This window comes from Mustela nigripes, chromosome 13, assembly GCF_022355385.1.
Source record: "Mustela nigripes isolate SB6536 chromosome 13, MUSNIG.SB6536, whole genome shotgun sequence".
NCBI classification, from domain to species: Eukaryota; Metazoa; Chordata; class Mammalia; order Carnivora; family Mustelidae; genus Mustela; species Mustela nigripes.
Genome location: NC_081569.1, coordinates 129,870,324 through 129,894,468, shown reverse-complemented (window position 1 = coordinate 129,894,468; position 24,145 = coordinate 129,870,324). Strand labels below are relative to the sequence as shown.

Here is a 24,145-nt window from a genome sequence, read left to right as displayed (position 1 = left end):
CGTAACTAATATTAGTTTCGCTTGGCAGACAAGGACACTGAGACCCAGAATGTTGCCATCGCTTGCCCACTGTGATGCACCGGTTGCGATGCACTGGTTGGGGACGGGGGTAGGATTCAGTCTGCAACCCACAGGTCTGGATTCTTCCGTGTTACGCTGCCTCCCGACCGTAGTGGGGAAGGTGGTTGGAGAGCTCGCTACACAGGGGCGTGAGGAAGGCGCTCAAAGTCAGGGTCACTGCTGACAGAGCAGGGGGAGGGTCTGGGTGCACTGAGGTCAGGGGAGACTTGGCCTCTGACCATTGTCTCTCTCCTCAGCACCCAGATGTCCCCAAGCACCGGGAGGGAGGCCTCTTTCCTTTCCTCCCACTGGTTTACCCTCCACACCTCACCCCAACATGGCTAGCCCGAAGCATGCCGGGAAGAGGTTAAAAGGCACCCGTTGAGCTGTGAGCGTCAGCATGGTGGGTGCGAGAGGCGTGAACCACACGCACTGGGAGTGTTTCATGGGCGTGGCCAGGACGACGAGGCATATGGGAAACACTCCCACCTGCACCACGGAGCTGACTGTCGTCACCCAAGTACAAGAGGAGGGTGCCAGGGACCTATGTTTCTGTCAACAAAGACTCCTCCGACACGTTTTGTTGCTTTTTACCATAACCCTTGTGAGATTGGTACAAACAGACTATATTGTATATTATCACGTTTTTTAACCTTCCTTCAAATCTTGCCATACCTCCTGCCGATCTTCCCCGGTGTGACATACAAGGCCACCCCCCTGGCTGCCTCCTGCTCTGGCTCCTCATGCTATCCTCCCACCTGGCAGAACAAGCAATGCTGCCTCCAAAACTGTCCCAACCTGGTCACCTTGACCCCTCCCCTAGAACAACCCGGGTTACGTGACTTGCCTGAGGACACACAATTAGGAAGTGAATGAAGCTGACTTAAAACTAGATTTGTCTCACTCCAAAGCACAAGGCCAAGAGAATTCCCTTAGGGGATCAGTGGGGTTCCATCTAGTCGTGTGAATTAGGCAAGTGCGGTGCAGCACCCCTCCCCCTTCCCTTCACCTGGGGAGCACCTGTGTCGAACTTCAGACTCAGTTCAAGCACTGCTACACTTTCAGTGGGTTTTTCAGGTTTGAATCTCATTTAACAGTGATCGAGGGGGTTGCAGAGTCAGGATGTGGTGATTTTCTTTGGGGAAAAGATGTCACACCTGAAGACGAAGAAACGGCATGGAGGCTTTGCATCTGGAGAGAACAGTCATGCCCGTGGCTGCTGCCTGGACTCCCAGGGCCGCCCGGCTTCTGTCTGGGGTAAAGGACGCGGGGCTGGTGTGGAAGCAGGAAGTGGTAACTCCTTAAAACTCTCAGTCCTTCACACCTTCAGTGTGACTCATTTTGATGAAATTTAACGAACTCTGAGCACCTGCTCACTAAGTAAAGCCTTTTTTAGCTAGAAAACTCCACAACTCCCCCCCACCCCCACCAAACTGCAGGAGCTTAGACCCAGCAGAGTGGCTAGTGACCTCCGAGGACACTGCTCCTGCCCAGCCAGCCCTCACCTGCCTGTGCCCCATCCCCTGTCTGGATATAGGGGGCTGGATTTCCAGGGGCTCACAGGTGAGCAAGCGAGAGACATTTGGACAAGAGAATGCCGTATCATCCATCTATCTATCTATCTATCTATCTCTATATATCTGTATCTATGTATATATATATATATATATATACGCACATTTTGTTGCTGCTGTTGAATTTCTAGAAAAGGACAACCAATGTGTATATACTGATATCAATTTCATGAAGCCAAAAAAATATGTAAATCTCTGTGTGTTTCTGCATCTAAATCTACATTGATTTCTACATCTATCCAGAAGGATATTGATTAAAGCAACACCATGAATGGAACTAGAGTGTATTATGCTAAGTGAAATAAGTCAGTCAGAGAAAGACAATTATCATATGATCTCACTCATATGGGGAATTTAAGAAACTAAACAGAGGATCATAGGGGAAGGGAGGGAGAAATAAAACAAGACGAAATGAGAGAGGGAGACAAACCATGACAGACTCGTAATCATAGGAAACAAACTGAAGGTTGCTGGGGGGGAGGGAGTTGGGAGGGATGGGGTAATTGTGTGATGGACCCTGGGGAGGGTGTGTGTTATCATGGGCACTGGGTATTACAGAAGACTGAAGAATCACAGACCTATACCTCTGAAACCAATAATATGTTACATATTAACTAATTGAATTTAAATTTAAAATTTTTTTTAAATGTAAAAATAACTGTAGTTTTCTCTGGGTGTTGGCATTTACAGGGGTTTACTTGACATATTTCTGTATTTTCCAATTTTTCTATGGTTACCATGCGTTAGTTAGAAGATCTGAACAGCAAGTTCAAAGCCAATTTTCTTTTAGATGGCTAGGATCCCGAATCTAGGAAATGCTCCTTGAGTGATCGAGGAGGCCCTTTCTCATTTTTCCTGTTCACCTTCCATCCTTCCACGGTTGGAAGAACCTCAAAGGAGCCTCTGTCTTCTCTGACCAATGCCTTTGCTGCCCTCTGGTGGTTATTTGGGACCTCAGCAAGTTTAACAAACCTCCAACTCGCCCCCCATCCTTTGGTGGGCTTTTTTTAAAAGATTTTATATATTTATTTGACAGAGAGATCACAAGTAGGCAGAGAGACAGGCAGAGAGAGAGGAGGAAGCAGGCTCCCGCAGAGCAGAGAGCCCGATGCGGGGCTCAATCCCAAGACCTTGGGATCATGACTTGAGCCAAAGACAGAGGCTTTAGCCCACTGAGCCACCCAGGCGCCTCTGGGCTGTTACTTCTACTTCAGATTTGCCCTCTCAAGTTCCATTTCTTAGCACTGTCCCCTCCCCCCCATCCCCAAGGTTGAACATCCTTTTAAAGTCAGTGAAGTTTGCCCCAGCTAAGTTTTAAAACTCTTCTAGAATTTTTTTTGGAATACAAAACTGAATTGAATAGTAAAAAGGTATTATAAAGAGAAAATGATCACTCCCAATGTGAAGAATTGACAGAAAATAAGAGGAAAATTATAAAATGTCACTTTTGTAAAAAAACCAAAGTCCTTTGGTCTTTATTTTATGGCCGGAGGGCTTGAGTTTCTCCACGGGCCAGGACCCTGAGCGTGCTCACCTGCTACTTTCTTACAGTTGACAAAAGCCATCTTTGGTTTTGGTCAGCATCATGACTATCAAAGCCACCCGCATGCCTGCAAAAGGACGGCGCTTCTCATGGTCTGAGATGGCTGCTCTGTTCTCCACCAGAATCACAAGCAGTTAGGCCCCCAACGTGGGACTCTTTGAGACCATGTGGCTTTAAGCAAATTGTGTCACTGTGCTGTTCAGCTGTAACAAGGGAATTGTAACCATGCCTGCCTGGATTTACCAGGCTCTACCACTTACCATCTGTTAACCTTGGACACGTTACTTAACATCTCTGTGCCTCAGTTTCCTCATCTGTAAAATTGGGGGAAAGTAGTGACTAATTCAGAGGGTTGTGATTAGATCAGTTCCTGGAACATAATTAGTTCTCAATAAATGTTTTATTATTATTGTTACCATTACCAGTTACCAAAGCATATTATTATTTCAACGTCATTCTAAGAATGCATGTAGTTAGGAGAAAAGGATTATTTGGAAAGCCTTTCCTGTATTAGGAACCATTCTAGGTACTATTTAATAATCACTTCAATCCTTCAAGGAAGGTGTTATCTTCATTTTACAACCATGGAAGTTGATATTCAGAAAGGTTAAGCAATTCACCCAAGATCACACAGCTAGGAAATATAGAACTTGAGTTCGATCCCATTGGTTTGGCCCTGGAGCCTGTGTTCCTTCCTTCTGTTTGGTTGACTGCTACTTCCTAAGGGTAGGCTGTTTTTACTAAGTTTTTTTCCTAGAACACTTTATCCCCCAATCCTGCTTGATTATAAGTTAGGGTGATACCAGTTGCTATAACACACACCCATGGCTTTACACAAAAAAACTTTATTTCTCATGTGTATGGTAAGTCATGAGGACATTCCCATTTGGTGGAAAGGCCTTCCCCATGGTGAGTCCGAGACCCAGGCTCCTCCTATGTAGTGGTCCTGTTCTTCCAGGGGAGCCTTTGGAATCCTCTGCATTCAGATGATGAGTGAACAAAGAACATGGAACCTGCCAGATGGTGATGCTTACTGACCCCGGCTGTAGTCCCTTAACACACAGCTCTGCCACAGGGGAGGCTGGGAAATGTAGCCTGACTCCACACCTGAAGGCAACGGAACTTGGACCTGCCTGCCAGTCTCTGCCATGCATATGTCGAACAGCCGTGAGACCTGGGTTTAAATTATAATTCCCCTCTTAAGAAATCTTGACCCCTCAGGTCTGGCCTGGGTGCCCCTCTTCTAGACTTCCTTTCCTGAGGCATTCCATTGCATGGAATGATTATTCACTCATCTATCCTTCCGTTCTTCTGGGGGCTTCATTCGAGCAGGGGTTAAGCCGGTCTCCACCACAGCTGAATTGCCAGCATTTGTGCGGAGTCTGGCACACAGCTGGCGCTCAATAGTTGTTGAATGGATGACGTCTGGGGCCAGTGGCCGGGGAGGCAGAGGATGTGGGTGGGAGTGGTCACCAGTAAGTTTCAGAACCATGGATGGGAACAGAGCTGGAAAGCCCTCTGAGGTTGAGGTCAGGGCATCTGTACTTTAAGAGTGGAACCGAGACACCGTATGTGGTCACAGGTTGTCTGTGTCTCTGCACCTGCCCCCGAGGATGGCCCCACACCGACGTCTCTTCCCTCAATCAGTTCCAGTACATGTACTCTATGGGGCCTGGTTTTGAACTTAGGAAACAAACCACCACCCTCACGATAAAATGGTGCATCACATTTATTTATTTACGATTTATATCCTATCCACTTGCCCCCAGAAACTTGAATCATAGAGAAAAACCAGTCCAGGTGATCATAGATCACTGAAAATCAGGTGACTCTGGAAATAACAAGATAAGGGTTTTTTCCTTATAAGCCAAGTCTTTATTTTGGGACAAAACTTAGTGTTTTTAACATTGGTCTTTTTTTTTTTTTCCTTTTCCCCTCACTGTCCCTGGGCATCTGGCCTATAGCTGAGATTAGGATTGAGAAGGGACTATGATTAACTCACGGCCCCTCTTTCCGGGGTTCCAAGACCCTTTTCGGCTCCAAGCCCTCAGGCTCATCCCTGCTCCTCTTCCTGTGCTACAAATCCCCTCCCGCAGCCCGATGTTAAGAAGAAGGTAGTTTCGGGGCACCTGGCTGGCTCAGTGGGTTAGGCGTCTGGGGTCTTGGGATGGAGCCTCCATTGGGCTCCCTACTCTGGTCCTTCTCCCTCTCTCTCTCTGGTCCTCCCTCCACACCCCCCTGCTCGTGCTCCTTCTCGCTCTCAAATAGATAAATAAAATCTTTTTTTTAAAAAAAGTTATATCCATGAACAAAAGCCACAAATCCAGTAGAACTGCCCTTATATGAAAAAACTCAAGTTAACAAGACGGAGGGGATAGCCCAGCACGGTGACAGGGCAGGAATCCCGGCCTGGTGCCTCCAGCTGGTGACCTTGACAAGTTACTTTATGGTTCTGAGCCTCCGTCAGCTCATCTATGAAATAGGCTCGTTGAAAGCAGAGACCCCTGGTGGGTATGAGTGGTCGATGACACAAAATGCCCCCCAGGGGACAACGTATTATATCAGACACCTGAACAAGGACAAGTGTATGGGGCTACTGCTCTCGGTACCAACTAGGGGTGGGGGACCTGGAGCCGGGGGGAGGGTGGGGGTAGGGGATGGACTTTGGGGCCACTTGGCTTAGGGCTTTTCTTGGAGGTAAGGACGGGGTATCTCTCATGATACTCCCAGGGAAAGCTGAGCTTTTGGGAGAGGGGGACCACAGTTTCCCTGCTGCCTTCTCCCTTCAGAAGGCACGTGTATTACAGCGTCACTGCAGGTTGCTTCTGGGATTAGGGGTGTAGGAGCTCGTCTCTGGGCCTGGGATTCTGGGGACAGGAGGCAGCTGGGAGCCTGGGCTGAAACCCAGCCAGTGAATCCAAGGCAGGAGGGAGAATCTGTAGGCCGAGGAGCAGTAGGACCTCAGCAATGTTTATATTCCAGAAGCTTCTCTGGCCCACATAGGCCAGTTCTGTGCTGATTCATAAAAGGGAAGGGAAAAACCCCCCTAGGTTCCAGGTTCCAAGGAAACAAATTTGCAGTAAGTTTAAAAAAAAGAACCAAAGCCAATCTGAGCTGGAGAAGGGGTTTCCCCTAAACTGTCCCTCCATACACTCAGCAATCGACAAAGATGCTGAGAAAGTGCAGGGAGGTGGCCTTGGGGGAACGAGCAGCTGGGGCCTTTGTCACCAGATGAACAGCCCACGACCCCTTCCCACAGGCTTCCCAGCCATCACTCCCGAGACAGCTACACTGATTTCTCTCTCCTCAGTATGGCACACCACAGCACAGATGTTGGCCAAGGAGGAAAAAAAAAAATCCCCATGAACTTATCATCCCATCAAATCAACGGTTTTCATTTTTCTGGGCTTCCTCCATCCTAGTCTTTGTGCTCGCCACGGACCAACCGCACTTACAATCTTAACTTTCTTTTTCTTCCTTCAACATTGGGTGATGTCAGGCAACTCCAGTTTCCTCATCTGTGGCACAGGATTCTCAGAGCCCCCACCACGCGGACGGGTGAGAGCCTGAAAGGCGATCACGACTATAAAGTGCATGGCACATAGTAGGTGCTCAGCAAACGGTAGCCGCCATTATTATTTCCGGAAGCATCGGTTTCGTTTTCATTCTACTAATACCAATACTGGTATTTCTGTACTATTAGAATTTTTCAGCTTTTTAAGATATATGCGATAAAGAAAATTGGAACAACTTATTTTTTATGTACTCTGGTCACAGGGAAATATCTGTTATGATTAGCCTTTAAAGACTGGCATGGATCTAAGTCTTTGGTACCTGGGAGACCCAGTGCATGCTCACACTCATACAGTCACCTGGGGAGATTGTATTGGGGGTAGCGGGGGGGACCCTCATTATAGGCGAGGCCTTTTCGGCCTGTGTGGATGAGTGGACGATAGTAGGACATGCTCGTTTCTTCAAAGGTGGCTTCTACCACCCAATCTCCCTGCTCCTGTGATAATCTGGGAAGGAAATTAAAGCCTGCTGGCAATCTCAGGGCAGCCACCCACTCACTGTGTGCTCCTGGAGACGTGACCTTTAGTCGTTGGTGCAGGGAAATCCAAGTGTTGCGCTTTGTCTATGACACTGCAGAGAAGCGATGGCGTTGGGAAAGTCTGAGTGGGTGCCCCTCTGTGTAGGTGAGAGGCTGCCTTGGAACACGGGCTGGTGGAGGCTCTTTCTGATTTCATTTGTGGCTTTGGTGAGCCAGAACCTCATCAGGTGCTGCATTTCCCCACTACCCAGGTGAAGGCATATATCCAGGAGACTATTGGGAAAAAGGAAACCACATATAGATATAGAATTTAAGGCTCAAAATGGTCAACCCAGACAAAACCAGTCTCCTCTCTCGGACTCGGTTCTCTCATCCCAGCCATGCGGCCTGCAAAACTGACCAATCATGGAATTAAATTACCCTTGGCTTTGGGGAGGGAACTGGGAGGTCACTGGACATGGGCTCTCGGACCTGGTCCCATGTCAGAACAACTCTTCATCCCCTTGGATTCTACATCAGAGGCTCTAAGGGGCGAGCAGTTTGGTCCAGCACCTCATCAGTTCAGTTCACAGGATGGACACCCTATGGCTGGCTGCGCCCGGCAGTGTCGTGAATGCCGCCATGACCGTGATGGGGCCCTGCCCTTGGGGCCACACAGTCAACTCCAGAGGAGAGACAGGATGCTGCCTGTGGTCATGTTCACGATGGCGGTGGCTGTCGTCCCCTGAGTGCACTGAATGCAAAATCTCACGGAACCCTCCAGCGGCTGCATGACATCTACACTGGAAATATCCTTGGGTTTCAGGTGAGGAAGACAAAGGTGCTGAAGCATGAACTAATTTACCCCAAGTCACAGAGCTGGCAGGTGTTGCAGCTGTGATTCCATTCAGTCGTCTGACTCTTGATCCTCCCCCACAACCCCCCCCCTTTTATGGAGGGGGGTGGTTATAGTAAACCTTTCTTGATTTCATTTAACACAATTTCAAATGAAGTCTGTGCATAGATGGACATAAGAGATAGCTGAAATCTCAAGGTAGCAGGGTTTCCTTTCTTGATACCCCTCCGAGTAGACTTTCAAGGCTCCAATTTGCAGACATGTGACATTTGACACCTTGAGATTTTATCTAGGGGCACAGAAAGCAGCGGCATCATCAGTATTCACAGACCCAGGTGTGGGAGGCTTGGTGCTGGATTAGAGTCATGGCCCTGGCACCGGGCTCTTAGTGATTGCTTTCTTTCTTTGTCTCTAATTTCAGTGTCATTTTCTTTCTTCTTCTTCTTCTTCTTCTTCTTCTTCTTCTTCTTCTTCTTCTTCTTCTTCTTCTTCTTCTTCTTCTTCTTCTTCTTTTTTTTTAAAGATTTTTATTTATTTGACAGACAGAGATCACAAGTAGGCAGAGAAGCAGGCACAGAGGAGGAAACAGGCTCCCTGCTGAGCAGAGAGCCTGATGCGGGGCTGGATCCCAGGACCCTGGGATCATGATCTGAGCCGAAGGCAAAGGCTTTAACCCACTGAGCCACCCAGGCGCCCCATCAGCGTCATTTTTTTCTTCCTCACCTGTCCCCATCTCCCTGTTTGCCTGTTTCTTCTCCTCCGGCCATTTCCCCTTCACCAACCCCCTTCCCTTCTCCTCTTTCTCTTCTTGTATGAACGATCAAGACGTTGGAAAATACTTAGGGCTTCTGTTCTCATCTTTCTTCATACACTAAATAATGGAAACGGGCAGATTTCCGGTCCCACAATGGTCCAAACAGACATGCGATATACTTGATGGGATTTCTTCCACATTATAATTCCAAGTTTGGCAATTGGGACCATCCTGGGACCAGCAACAGAGGCTGCAGGCTTGCGTCTTTCAGAGCTATAGGTAATGCCTTGTCCGTAATGCCAGCTGAAGTCCTGGCATAGCCAGAGGTCACGTGCGTCATCTAGAGCTGATACGCTCCCAGGTGTGGGAAAGCCCTGGAGGTGGGAGGCCTTCTCCTTTTGCAAAGCCTGGGATGCCACAGGAGATAGCAGGTCAGTCCATTCTAGACCATTCTGCAATGAGAAGAGACCTCAGAATCCTTACAGCCCATGCTCTTAACCAGTGTCCGGATTACATTTTTTTCAGCTTGAAATAATTCACAAGTCAATGGGAGAAACAACCGTGTCACACAGGCTTTATATTTTACTCAAGCTTCCTCAGCCCATTAGAGGAGGCAACTGAGGCTGGACGAATGGCGCCCTCAAGGTCACACAGCTAGTTGGTGACAGGCAGAGGCAGAGCCAGGCCCCTGGTGGTGACTGATTCTAGTCCTTGGTTCTCTCTGTCATACCACACTACCCCAGCAGGTGTGGTGAGGGAAGGCCTCCCTGAGGAGGAGGAATGACCGGGGCCTGAAGGAATGGAAGGGAATGTCATGGGTGGTCTTAGAAGGGGGGGCGGGCTTCCTGATGCCAGTTTAGGCTCCTTTGTGACTTTTCCTACCTGAACCATTAACTCCTCAATGGTAGGCATTTGTCTTCTCCACTTTCTGCCCCGTTTCAAGGTTCTTGGTATGGGGCTTGCACAAAGGGACAGTTGGGGAACTGGATGAGACTCGATTCTTCACATCCTCTCAGATCTGACTCCTCGTTTTAAGATATTTGCTGACACGCTTGGCACCAAACAGAGACTCAGCCTATTTCCTTTCTGCTTCCTTCTTTACTTCCCATGGTTGGTACTTTTGAGAGGGTGTGCCTCGCCACAATCTCTGAGAATGATCCAGCCTCCGGCAGCCATGTTTGTAAGACCAATCCCAGACCCACTGTGAGCGGCTGAGTGGCCCAGGAGTGGGCTCTGGACTCAGAATGGACCCAAGAGAGCCTCTCTTTCTTGGTTTGGAACTGTGACTTGAGGGGCTCCTCAGCCTCCTCTGATGACTTGAGGTGGGGCTCTTTTGGGTACAGGGAACCATCCATCTTCAGGCATATGGAGGAGGCCAGGGCAGAGTGGGGAGGTAAAGCAGATGCGGAGGGCACAGTAACAAGGAGAAATCCTAAGATCCCGGAGAGAACCCTGAGAAGCCAGCTGCTCTGTGCCTGGGGAGACCCCTGCCCAGAGGAGGCCTTCACCTCCTTTGGAGGCACATCCTCCAGTCAAACGAGAAGGGCAGTCTGTTGCCTGGAACCCTTACCATAGGCTGATGTTATCGAGTTTCTGCAGAAGGAGCTCACTCAGCCAGGTCTCTCACAGAGCCACTAGGGGAAGTCCTTGGTTATGCTCTGTGCTGGAGGAACCACAGTCCGGAAATAGGGCATGTAGTTGAAGGGGAACTTTCTGCTTTTTCTTAAAGGGAGACCCTAGGCCTGGTGATGGGCAATTTGACCCAGTCTCCAAAAGGAATGGGACTTCAGCGATGTTAATTCATATTTTTTTTGGTGGGGGAGGTAAAGATTTTTAGTCAATGGTTTTCACGGTGGCATGAATGGGAGAGAAGAGACCCCAGTGGTCACTTCAGCCGTTGCACTAGGTCCTGGAGAACAGAGATGAAGTAAGACCTTCCTGGCTCCCAGTTAGTGAGGGAGACGGACATGGGGATACAACTTCATAACCAGGAGATGTAAAGGTACAAGCAAGGATGGTCCCTGAAGAATGTCCAACCCGGTGGGTCAGAGACTGTTTCCTAGCGAGGATGACCACTGAGCGGAGGCCTAAGGAGCAGACAGGAGTTGGTCAGGCCAGAGAGCGTAACGGACAACCCAGAGGAAACAGCAGGTATAGAAGCGCAGTGTTGAGAAACCCAATGGTGGCTTCTGAGAAGGACGACAAGTGTCCAAAGCCGCCGGTGCGTGACGTCTCCAGGCTTCAGCCAGAAAGCTTGCCAGACAAGAGAGTGATGGGCAGAGTGAGGTCTCCAAACTGCTTTGTGTACCCAATCTGTTCGATATTTTTGAGCATCTGAAAGATGTCTACGCATATTTATAACATCGACATACAACATACATGTTTCTGAAACAGTACGTGTACATTTATTGACAAGATAGATATTAGCTCTTATACTAATATGTTAAGTACTCATATGTTAAATATGATCATAGCTTCTTCATTTCTTTCTTACCTTTTTTTTTTTTATACACACAGAAATTCTAACATAATCTCCCCACCCCACAGGGCCTGTGGAGAACTGCTCTGCAGATGTGATCGGAAGCCCTGAAGAGTCTGGGCCACCATCTCCTCCTCAGAATCAGCCAGATGTGCAGCGGTGGCCTGAGTCACAGCCACAGCTGATAGTCCCTGTGCTGGGTGATTCAGATCAGGAAACCTCAGGAGCAACAGCCTAGGCTTCTAGAAAACCCTGTGCCTGGTGATTCCCAGTTTGAATTCCTGGATGAGCGTACCCCTGAGACAGGGCTTTTTTTCTTTTTCTGAGAAGGTAACTGAAATTTGGACCTTATGGCCTGAGCGCGGTCAACAGAAAAGTGCAGAACTCACCAAGGCTGATCTCTTCCTGTGGACCTCCCCTTTTCTTTGCCTCTGGCCCAAGAGTGAGGGCTTTCTGAGGCACTGGAGCCTTCTCTTGTCCTTGGGGCAGAGCTCCTTCCAGATGAAATGGCTTACAAGGGCTCGCAGAGGACAACCCCCGAGGTTTAAACAAGGCCACAATGACACCAGCATAACCAACGTGGGAGGAATGGCACACTGTGCTAAATTCTTTATAGTCCTTTTCTCCTCTAACTCCCCCTGCAAACCCACGGGAGTAGGGGTGCTGCTCTTAGGATCCCTACTCCCCAGACTGGAAACGAGCCCGGAAGAACCTTCCTCCGTTAGCAGTTACGTCAATGCAGACCCCAGAGAGTGAGGATTCCCAACCCCAGCGGCTCTCCCAACAGTAGAAAGCTCCAAACACTGGATTTTAGATCCCCGACTTCTGTCGCCGTGTCTTCGCAAGCTGCTGTCCTCTTAGGTTCTGCTCACCAAGCCAGGACTAAAACAAGTCAGGGGAAAAAGGGAGGCGTGATGGTATTTACTCAGAACTGTAGGACATAAAATAGTTTTATAAATAAATACTTTAAATGGTAAAAAATTTTAAAAATTATTGCTTTGTTGAGGTTTGATTGATACACAAAAATGCACATAATTAATGTATACATTTGGATGAGTTAGCACATATGTATACACTGCGTGAGATCAGTATCGCAATCAAGGTAATAAACCTATTTGTCCTCCAAAGAATTCCTCGTGTCCTTTTGCTCTGTGTGTGTGTGTGTGTGTTAAGAACAGTTAACAGGAGTTATAGCCTCTCAACAAATTTTCTTTTTTTAAGGTTTTATTTTTAAGTAATCTCTGCACCCAGTGTGGGGCTCGAACCCACAACCCCGAGATCAAGAGTCGCACGCTCCACTGACTGAGCCGGCCAGGCGCCCCTCAACAGGTTGTTAAGTGCCCAACACCATCTCATTAATTATAGGCACTACGTGGTACAGCCTGTCTCTAGAACTTATTCATCTTGTACAACCGTGAACTTGATACCCACTGAACAACGTGCTTCTTTCCCTCCTCCCACTCCCTGTCAGCCACCGTTCTCTTTTCTGCTTAAATAAGTAAAAAGTTAAATCTAAGATTTTTTTTTAAAGATTTTATTTATTTATTTGACAGACAGAGATCACAAGTAGGCAGAGCAGCAGGCAGAGAGAGAGGGGGAAGCAGGCTCCCTGCTGAGCAGAGAGCCCGAAGTGGGGCTCGATCCCAGAACCCTGGGATCATGACTTGAGCTGAAGGCAAAGGCTTAACTCACTGAGCCACTCAGGTGCCCCTAAATCTAAGATTTTTAACAAATGAAACTGCAGGGCACCTTGTAAGCCCAGTCGCTGTCTGCCTCCCTGGTGGGCCTTCTATCCGGGAACGAGGAGGGAGAGGCCACAGGATTCGTGGGTCTGTTGGATGGAGGTAAAAGGAGAAACTTTGTCCCCAAGATTACCAGAGTGGACTTTTGTTGCTGTTGCTGTTGGTTTTAACTACTGTAAACATGACTTACGGATGTGGTAAAACATTTCAAACAATTATGTAAAAGATAAAGAAAATGTGCAAGTTTACTGAATCTCCAGGCCTACACTCCTAGACCTACTCTCTAGAAGCCAATGTTTAAAATCGTGTTTGGGCTTTGTGCTTCGGGTGATTATATTCAGAATTCTAAAATATGTTTGTAGTTCTCTTTCTCAACTTATCTCTTTTAGACATTATTTAAAGACCCCCCCCACCTCACTCTGAATATTGAGGAATTTAATTTGGTTATGTTTTACCTCATTTTCCCCACCTCCCGATTTTTTTTTTAAAAGATTTTATCCATTCATTGGACAGAGAGAGAAAGCACAAGCAGGGGGAGTGGCAGGCAGAGGGAGAAGCAGTCTCCACTGAGCAGGGAGCCCGACTCCGGACTCGATCCCAGGACCCTGGGATCATGACCGGAGCCGAAGGCATTCACCCAACCAACTGAGCCCCCCCACCTCCCCTGCCCCCACCTCCCAATTTTTACTTGTATTTTTATTTTGGACCTTCATCATTTTAGACATTTTACTGAAATCTGTATTTCTTGGTCTGTCACCTTCTACAGAGTCCTTTTTACGATATCTCTTGCTCACACTAGTAAGTCATTTGCAAGTTGTTTCAGTGGGATTTTCCTGTCAAGCATGTGGGCTAATCCATCTTGAACCAGAGATCTGATGCAGTTTTTTTTTTTTTTTTAAAGATTTTAGTTATTTATTTGACAGACAGAGATCACAAGTAGGTAGAGAGGCAGGCAGAGAGAGAGAGAGGAGGAAGCAGGCTTTCTGCGGAGCAGACAGCTCGATGTGGGGCTCGATCCCAGGACACTGGGATTCTGACCTGAGCCGAAGGCAGAGGCTTTAACCCACTGAGCCACACAGGCACCCTGATCTGATGCAGTTTTAAAAGTAATCTTGGGGGGCACTTGGGGGGTTCAGTTGGTTAAGCTCAGTGGGGAGCCTGCTTTTTCCTCTCCTTCTATCCCTCCCTCTCTTCGTGCTGTCTCTCTCTCTCTCAACTAAATAAATAAAATATTTAATAAAATAGAAGTAATCTTGGGGCATCTGGGTGGCCTAGTGGGATAAGTGTCCAACTCTTGATTCGGCCTCAGGTCATGATCTCAGAGCTGTGTTGTGCTCTGCACTCGGTATGGAGTCTGCTTAAATGTTTTTTTTTTTTTTTTAATTTATTTATTTGACAGACAGAGATCACAAGTAGGCAGAGAAGCAGGCAGAGAGAGGAGGAAGCAGGCTCCCTGCTGAGCAGAGAGCCTGATGCTGGGCTCGATCCCAGGACCCTGGGATCATGACCTGAGTCGAAAGCAGAAGTCTTTGACCCACTGAGCCACCCACGTGCCCCTGGAGTCTGCTTAAGAGTCTCTCCCTCCCCCTCTGCTCCTCTCACTCCTGCTCACACTCTTTCTCTCTCTCTCTCTCCAGAAAAAAAAAAAAAAATTCATAGTAATCTTTAGACAATAACAAAATTGGAAAACCCACAGGTCCATCTGTTTTCTCAGCCCCTAACCCTAATCCTACCATATGTCTTCATGGATCCAAGAAAGCTACCTTGACCAGTAGAAAGAAAGAGGAATAAGAATTTTGTATCTTCTTAGACATATGTTGGGGGCGATAATGGGCGCACAGGGGCTGTTAAGTTACTCTATCCCACCTACTTCCAGAGAAGAAATATAAATCAAATGTCTCCTAGGTTAGTTCCACAGTCCATTCAGATTCTCTTTACAATATACTCATGACAGATTTCCCATGGGAATTTCTCTCTATTTAAAAGAGTGGCCTAGGGGCGCCTGGGTGGCTCAGTGGGTTGGGCCACCGCCTTCGGCTCCAGTCATGGTCTCAGGGTCCTGGGATCGAGCCCCACATCGGGCTCTCTGCTCAGCAGGGAGCCTGCTTCCTCCTCTCTCTCTGCCTGACTCTCTGCCTACTTGTGATCTCTGTCTGTCCAATAAATAAATAAAATCTTTAAAAAATAAAAAAGAAAATTATAAGGAGAAAATACATTTTGAGTACTGTACTAACTGTATTTATTGGAAAAAACCTGTGTGGGGGCACCTGGGTGGCTCAGTGGGTTAAGCCTCTGCCTTTGGCTCAGGTCATGATCTCAGGGTCCTGGAATCAAGCCCTACATCAGACTCTCTGCTCAGCAGGGAGCCTGCTCCCCCCCCGCTCTCTGCCTACCTGTCTGCCTACTTGTGATCTCTCTCTCTGTCAAATAAATAAATAAAATCTTTATAAACAAAAAATAAAAAAATAAAAGAATGGCCTACAGGGAAAACGAGTCCTTTCTTCCTTATGTGGCACTTAGTACGAAATTACATGGGCCTGGCCATGAGCCTTGTTACGTAGGTTTCTGAGGATGATTACCTCTGCTGTGAGAGAGACTAGATGAAGGGAAAGCTGGAAGATCACAGGGAACACGGGCGATATGGGAACGTGCATGTCCAAACATGGAGACTCTAGAAGTCCAGACAAATCACACTCTGGTTGCTGAGGAGCCAGAGTGACGACTGAGTTTTGTGTGACGTGAATTGGGACACTTGACACGTTCATACCTGAGGCCCACAAAGGGGGGGGTGTGACTGATCTTGTATGAGTTCCTCTATTTTTTTTTTTTAAAGATTTTATTTATTTATTTGTCAGAGAGTGAGTGAGCGAGAGCGAGCACAGGCAGACAGAGTGGAAGGCAGAGGCAGAGGAGAAGCAGGCTCCCCGTGGAGCAAGGAGCCCGATGTGGGACTCGATCCCAGGACGCTGGGATCATGACCTGAGCCGAAGGCAGCTGCTTAACCAACTGAGCCACCCAGGCGTCCCTGAGTTCCTCTATTTTACTGAGCTATACGATTGCTCTGTGTGTATTTTGCCATTTCTCCCACAACAGCCACAGTCTTAGAAATCTATGGCAATGTTCTAAAATTTCAGTCTCTTGTAGGTACGTACTAGTTGAAAGTCACTTTTACTATCTTCATGGGATACATGTTTAGTAGAGAAAATAGTGAGATAGTCATTGTTATCAGATAGTGTCTAGTCTCCTGATTAAACACATCGATGTCTTTTCTTAAGAAAAATAGGAATATGTTAAGATAATGTTTTTCAACCCACTTTTTATTTTAATATGTTGAACATCTTTGTATGTCATTAATTTTTTTAAATTAAATATTCTTTCGTAACATCCTTGGTCACGGCAGCCCAGTGTTCTCTTGTACCATTGTCTCTGGTCAGTCTCCTTTCATGCGCTAAGTTGGATTTCTGCTTATCTGCTAAAGAATGCACATTTCCCACCTTTTTTTCAGTCTTCTGGAAATCCATCAAGCCTCTGGTCTCCAATGTCCTCTCCTTCCACCATCAGTTTTGTTCTGAGTCAACTCCTTATTGCCCTTCTTTTCAGTCATTTCAATAGGATTAGGGAAAGGTTGCCTGGGTGGGTCAGTGGGTTAAAGCCTCTGCCTTTGGCTCAGGTCACGATCCCAGGGTCCTGGGATTGAGTCCCGCCTGGCATCGAGCCGAGCCCTGCATCGGGTCCTCTGCTCAGCAGGGAGCCTGCCTCCCCCTCTCTTTCTGCATCCCCTCCCCCCACCGCCTGCCTCTCTGCCTCCTTGTGATCTCTGTCTGTCAAATTAAAAAAAAAAATCTTAAAAAAAAAAGGGACTAGGGAAGAAGGGACTACTCAGTGGTTCTCCCAGCCAGGCAGCCGTTCAGTCTCAGTGGGCTGGCCTCTTTGTATAGTCTTTTCTTTCTTTCTTTTTTTTTTTTTTTAAAGATTTTATTTATTTACTTGACCGATAGAGATCACAAGTAGGCAGAGAGAGAGGAGGAAGCAGGCTCCCTGCTGAGCAAAGAACCTGACATGGGGCTCAATCCCAGGACCCTGGGATCATGACCCGAGCCAAAGGCAGAGGCTTTAACCCACTGAGCCACCCAAGCCCCCCTGTATAGTCTTTTCATTCAATTATTTACTTTTCTATTGCATGTTGCTCTGATGGTCAATTTTGTGTATCGACTTGATTACGGGTCATGAGGGGCCCAGATATCTGGTCAAACACTATTCTGAGTGTTTTTGTGAGAGTGTTTCTGGATGAGTTTAACATTTACATTACATTTACATTTACAGTTGATAAACTTACTAAAACAGGTTGACCTCCTGTCGAGAGTTTAGTTAAATTACTTTGTGGTATTGCTGCTTTGGCGTTCGCTTGGTTTGGCCAAGTGGCCTGTAGGGGCGTAAAGCCAACACTAACCCCTCATGCAAGCACATGCCCTAGACGACAGCCCACAGGGTCACAAGCAAATGCAAGATCCTGATGTGACTCCCCCAACAGTGCTGTGATCAACAGTCCCCCTTACCTTCCAGGGTCCTCCCCTTCTGCACCTCTTAGCTAAGACCCCCAAGGATCTTACCAAAACCCTCCCCTTCTTGGTTTAAATTAACCAATAGGGGCTCCTCCTGGGAACTCCAAAGCACTTTACCCACAGACTCTAACAAAAGCCTGTGTGCCAGGCCTATCTCTCTCTCTGCTTATGCCCTGCCTTGAACTCCCAGTGTGACTCCTTGAAGTATACTGCGTATTTCTTCCAGGACCTGTGAATAATAAACTTTTCCATCTCGATTTCTCTTGTGGCCTTTGTTGAGCCTGGGATCACCATTCCATACCCTGAGTTTCAGTTAACAAATGTTAATTTTTAAAAGTCCTAACACCTCCTTAATGTGGTGGGCTTCATCTAATCAGTTGGAGGCCTGAATAAAACAAAAAGGCCAACACTCTCCCAGATATGAGGGAATTCCTCCTGCCTGCAAGCTAGGACTTTGTTTTTTCCTGCCTTCAGACTCAAATTGAAATATCAGTTCCTCCTGGGTGTCAAGCCTACTGGCCTTTGGGTTGGAACAACACTATTGGCTCTCCTGTTTCTCAAACCTTCCAACTTGGATTGGATCTACACATCAGCTCTCCTGGGTCTCCAGCTTGCTGACTGCAGATCTTGGAACTTGTTTAGCCAGTTCCTTAAATTTCCCCCTCTTTCTCCCTCTCCCACCACACACACACACACACACACACACACTCACACATCAAGTGTTTCCGTTTCTCTGGAGAACCCCAACTATTACATACTACATCCCTACAAGTGACATTGCCTTTTTTTCTTAAAAAGCTGTTTAAAAATAAAGGAGAATGTTATACGTACCCAGATAAAGAAAAACTGAGAAAATTTATGACTAGCAGACCTGCCCCACAAACTAAAGGTGGTTCTTCCAGTTGAAATGAAAGAATGCTAGACAGCAACTTGAATCTGTATGAAGAAATAAAGAACACTGGCAATGATAACTATAGCAATTAAAATGCAAAATAAATGTGTATTTTGTTTATAACATTTTTGCTTCCAATCTTATTTAAAGGATAACTGCATAAAGCCATAATTATAAACCTGTGTTGATGGGCATAGAATGTATAAAGTAGTAATTTGTATGACAATATTAGCACAAAGTAAGGAGGAATGGAGTTTATGGGAGAAATTTTGCTTGTATATTATGGCAATTAAGCTAGTATTAACCTCAACTAGATTGCTATAAGACATTAATTGTAATCCCCAGGGCAGCCACTAAAAAAATAACTCAAAAGGTATTGTAAAAAGAAAATAAATAAATTAAAATTATATACTAGAAAAAAATCTACTTAACACAAAAGCAGGAAGTAATGAAGATAGAGACACACACACACACAAAAAAAAGACATAAGACACTTAGAAAACATGTAGCAAAATGGCAGACATAAATCCTACCTTATTGGCAATTCCATGAAATTTGAATGCATTAAACACTCCAATCAAAAGGCAGTGATTGACAAAATGGATTTAAAACATATATAATCAACCACATGCTATCTATAAGAAACAGACTAGATTCAGAGACAAAAATAAGGTGAATAAATAGAATCAGAAAACATTACCCTAAAGATACAAATGTACTGATCCAAAGGGGCACATGTACCCAAATCTTTATAGCAGCAATGTCCACAATAACCAAACTGTGGATAGAACCTAGATGTCCATCAACAGATGAATGGATAAAGAAGATGTGGGATATATAATACAATGGAATACTATGCAGCCATCAGAAGAAATGAAATCTTGCCATTTCCAACGACTTGGATGGAACTGGAAGAGTGAAATAAGTCAATCAGAGAAAGACAATGATCACATGATCTCCCTGATATGTTGAATTGGAGAAGTAAGGTGAGGGGTTTGGAAGGTAGGGAAGGAAAAATGAAACAAGATGGGATCAGGAGGGAGACAAACCATAAGAGACTCTGAATCTTACAAAACAAACTGAGGGTTGCCTGGGGGAGGAGGGAGGGAGAGGGAGGTGGGGTTATGGACACTGGGGAGGGCATATGCTATGGTGAGTGCTGTGAAGTGGGTAAGGCTGACAATTCACAGACCTGTACCCCTGGGGCTAATAATACATTATATGTTAATAAAAATAAGCAAATAAATAAAATTCCACCTGGGGGGGGGGAAGGAATCAGAAAACATATACCATAGGAACAATTGCCAAAAGAAAGATGGAGGGCTACACTAATATCGCACAAAATAGACTTGAAAATAACTATCATTACTGTGGTGAAGGACATTTAATGATAATAAACGAGTCACAGCATCAAGAAGACATAATTATAAACATATATGCATCTAAAAATAAAGTCCTTAAAATATAGGAAGCAGGGGTGTCTGGGTGGCTTAGTCAGTGGGTTGAGTGTCTAACTCTTGATCTCAGCTTGGGTCTTGGTCTCAGGGCCACGAGCTCAAACCCCGTATTGGGCTCCATGGTGGGTGTGCAGCCTACTTTAAAAAAATAAATACATAAAATATAATACAGGAAGCAAAAACTGACAAAATTAAAGGGGGAAATAGGCAATTCAAAAATAATAATTGAAGACTCTAAATCTACTTTCATTAATAGACAGAGAAACTTGACATAACATTAAGAAAAAAAAAATAGAAAACTCAAACAATACTTTAGGCCAATTAAACCAGATATCAATAAAACATTCCAACCAACAAAATTTAGCAGAACACACATTCTTCTCTATTGTACCATAGGATATTTCCAGAATAGACCATTTGGGTTGTTTTGGCTTTTTTTTTTTTTTTTGAGATTTATTTATTTATTTTTGAGAGAGAGAATGGGGAGGGACAAAGAGAGATGGAGAGAGAGAATCTGAAGATGGGAGAGAGAACTCCCCACTGAGCAGGGCTTGATCTCATGACTCTGAGATCATGATCTGAGCTGAAATCAAGAGTTGGATGCTTAACCAACTGAGCTGCCAAGGTGGCCCAAAACAGACTATTTGTTGAGCTATAAAACAAGACTCAGTAAAGTTATAAAGATAGAAATCACACAAAGTATGTTTTCCAACCACAATGGAATGAAATTAGAAATCAGTAACAAGGAGAAAATTAGGGAAATTCACAAACATGTTGATACTAAATACCATACTCCTGAATTACCAATGTATCAAAGAAGAGAGCACAAGGGAAATTAGAAAATACTTCCAGATGAATGAAAACAAAACATAAAAACCAAAAACTTATAAGATGAAGCTAAAGCCATAGGAAATTTATAGGGAATTTATAGCTATACATGCCTGTATTAGAAAAGAAGATAGAGGGGTACCTGGGTGGCTCAGTGGGTTAAGCCTCTGCTTTCAGCTCAGGTCATGATCCCAGGATCCTGGGATCGAGCCCCACATCGGGCTCTCTGCTGAGCAGGGAGCTTGCTTCCTCCTCTCTCTCTGCCTGCCTCTCTGCCTACTTGTGATCTCTGTCAAATAAATAAATAAAATCTTAAAAAAAAAAAAAAAGAAAAGAAGAAAGATTTCAAATCAGTAACCCAAATCTCTACCTTAAAATCTAGAAAAAGAAGGGCAAACTTACCTGAAGGAAGCAGAAGGAAGGGAATAGAAATAATTAAAGCCAATGTAAATGAAGTAGAGAATAGAAAAAAAAATAGAAACACTTAATGAAACTGAAAAAGGTCCTTTGAAAAGATCAACATAGTTAAAAAGAAAAACCTTTAGCTTGACTGAGGGGAAAAAAAAGAGAAATAGAAGACTCAAATTACTAAAATCAGGAATGAAAAAGGGATATACTTTTGCTTTTACAAAAATAAAAAGGATTAGGATTATAAGAAAATACTATGCACAACTCTATGCAAACAAATTGGATAAACTAGATAAAATGGAAAAATTCCTAGAAAGATACAAACCATCAAAACTTAGCCAAGAAGAAATTACAAAATCTAAACAGACTGAAAATAAATAAAGGAACTGAACTAGTAGTCAAGCACTTGCCACAAAGAAAAGCCTAGGACCAAATGGCTTCACTGGTGAATTCTACCAAATGTTTAAAGAATAATTAACCAAAATTGGAAAAAGGAGAAAATTAGAAGAGGAGATAATACTCCTCAACTCATTCTGTGAGGCTAATATTATCCTGATACCTAAGATAGAGAAATAAATCCTAAGAAAAGAATATTAGAGACAACTATCCCATAGGAATACAGATGCAAAAATCCTCAACAAAATACTAGCAAAGTTGAATGTGAAAACATATAAACAGGATTTTACAGTATGACCAGGTAGAATTTATCTCAGAAATGCAAAATTGGTTCAACATATAAAAAGTAGGGGCACCTGAGTGGCTCAGTCGTTAAGCGTCTGCCTTTGGCTCAGGTCATTATCCCAGTGTCCTGGGATCAAGACCCGCATCCGGCTCCCTGTTTAGCAGGAAGCCTGCTTCTCTCTCTCCCTCTGCCTACCTCTCCCCCTGCTTGTGCTTTCTCTCTCTGTGTCAAATAGATAAATAAAATCACTTTAAAAAAACATGTAAAAAGTAATCAACAAAATACACCATATTCATAAAATAAAGGACAAAGCCCACATAATCATCTCAGTAGATGGAGAAAAGTCTTTGACAAATCTTTATTATAACTTCAACAAATCTGAGGTAAAAGAGAACTTCCCCGACATAATCAAAAATGTCCATGAAAAACCCATAGCCAGCACTTTGCTAAATAGTGAAAGTCTCACTGAAAGTTTTCCCACTAAGATCAGGAACAAAAAAAGGATATACTCTCTCAGTGCTTCTATTCAACATTGTGCTGGAATTTTCCAGCAGGGAAATTAAGCAAGAAAAAGAAATAATTTTCTTCCCAGATTGGAAAGAAAAAAGTAAAAGTATCTCTATCTACAGATAACATGCCCTTTTATAGAAAAAATCCTAAGGAATAAGGAATACACACATACACACACAATTGTTAGAGTGAATAAAGAAGTTCAACAAAGTTGCAGAATATAAGATCAATACACAAAAATCAATTATATTGCTAAACGCTAGCAATGAGTGTTCCAAAAATGAAATGGAGAAAACAATTCTATTTATAACAACATCAAAAAGAATAAAATACTTAGTGCTAAAGTTCACCAAAAAAGTGTAAACCTTATGTACATTAAAAACTATAAAACATCACAGAAAGAATCACAAGAAAGAAGACTTTCTTGTTCTCTATGTGGCATAGTATATGGATTGGAAGACTTAATGTTTTTTTAAAGATTTATTTATTCATTTGAGAAAGAAAACATGAGCAGGGGAAGAGACAAAGGCAGAGAGAGAAGCAGACTCCCCACTGAGCTAGGATCCTGACGTGGGATCTCTAGCTAGAGATCATGACTTGAGCTGAAGGCAGCCACCTAATGGACTGAGCCACCCAGGCGCCCCAAGACTTAGTATTGTTAAGAGGACAATATTTTCCAAACTGATCTGCAGATCAGATGGAACCCATAACATATTCCAGCTGTGCTTTTTGCAGAAATTGACAAGCTAGTCCTAAAATTTATATGGTATTACATGGATTCTATAATAGCCTTAAAAATCTTGAAAAAAAAAAAAAGAATAAAATTGGAGACTCACATTTCTCAGTTTCAAAACTTAATACAAGGCTGGTTGGTACTGGGATAAAGACAGACATATAAATCAATGGAAGAGATTTTAGAGTCCAATAACAAGCCCATATAATTAGTTAATTGATTTTTGACAAAGGTGCCAAAACCACTCAATGAAGAAAGAATAGTCTTTCCAAAAATGGTGCTAGAACAATATTCACATGCAAAAGAATGTTTGGATCCCTAGCTCATATCATACCAAAATTAACTCAAAATGGATAAAAAACAGGGCGTCTGGGTGACTCAATCAGTTAAGCATCTGCCTTCAGCCCAGGTCATGATCCCAGGATCTTGGGATCAAGTCCCACATTGGGCTCCCTGCTCAGCTGGGAGCCTGTTTCTCCCTCTGCCTCTGCCTCTCTCTCTCTCTGTCTCTCATGAATAAATAAATAAAATCTTTTAAAAATGGATCAAAAACCTAAATATAAGATTTAAGACTAGAAAAGTCTGAGAAGAAAATGTAGATGTAAATCTTTGTGACTTTGGGTTTAGCCATAGTTTCTTAGATATGATACCAAAAGCACAAAGAACCAAAGGAAAAAACATACATAACATGGACTTCATTATAATTTCAAAGTTTGTGTTTAAAAGAATACTATCAAGAAAGTGAAAGACATTATTTCAACAAAAAATGTAAGCCATCAAACTCAGGTTTAAATAATTTCACCAAGAGCATAACAGTATTATAATTAAACCTGGAAGAAGAGTTCAATTCATCTCCCTACAGATTTGTGATTAAAATCTCATCCCAAATTATTCCAAAATCTTGTCCCAACTACCATAAAATGATCAATAATCCCTAGAACCTCACTAAAAAACCAGTGTAGAAAATAGTATATCAATCAGGTAAAATCCTCTATGCCCCAAATTTGTAACATAATATAGAATATATATATATAT

The 24,145-nt window shown here is 44.4% G+C and overlaps 1 protein-coding gene across 1 annotated transcript in view; it reads left to right on the top strand.

Annotated features, from left to right (window-relative positions):
• JDP2 (Jun dimerization protein 2) overlaps positions 1–12,186 on the top strand; it is a 65,524-nt gene extending 53,338 nt beyond the window's left edge. The window contains exon 6 of the transcript XR_009399194.1: positions 11,365–12,186. The gene's annotated coding sequence lies outside the window, so the exon portion shown is untranslated. The remainder of the gene's footprint in view (positions 1–11,364) is intronic.
• Positions 12,187–24,145: the final 11,959 nt, after the last annotated feature.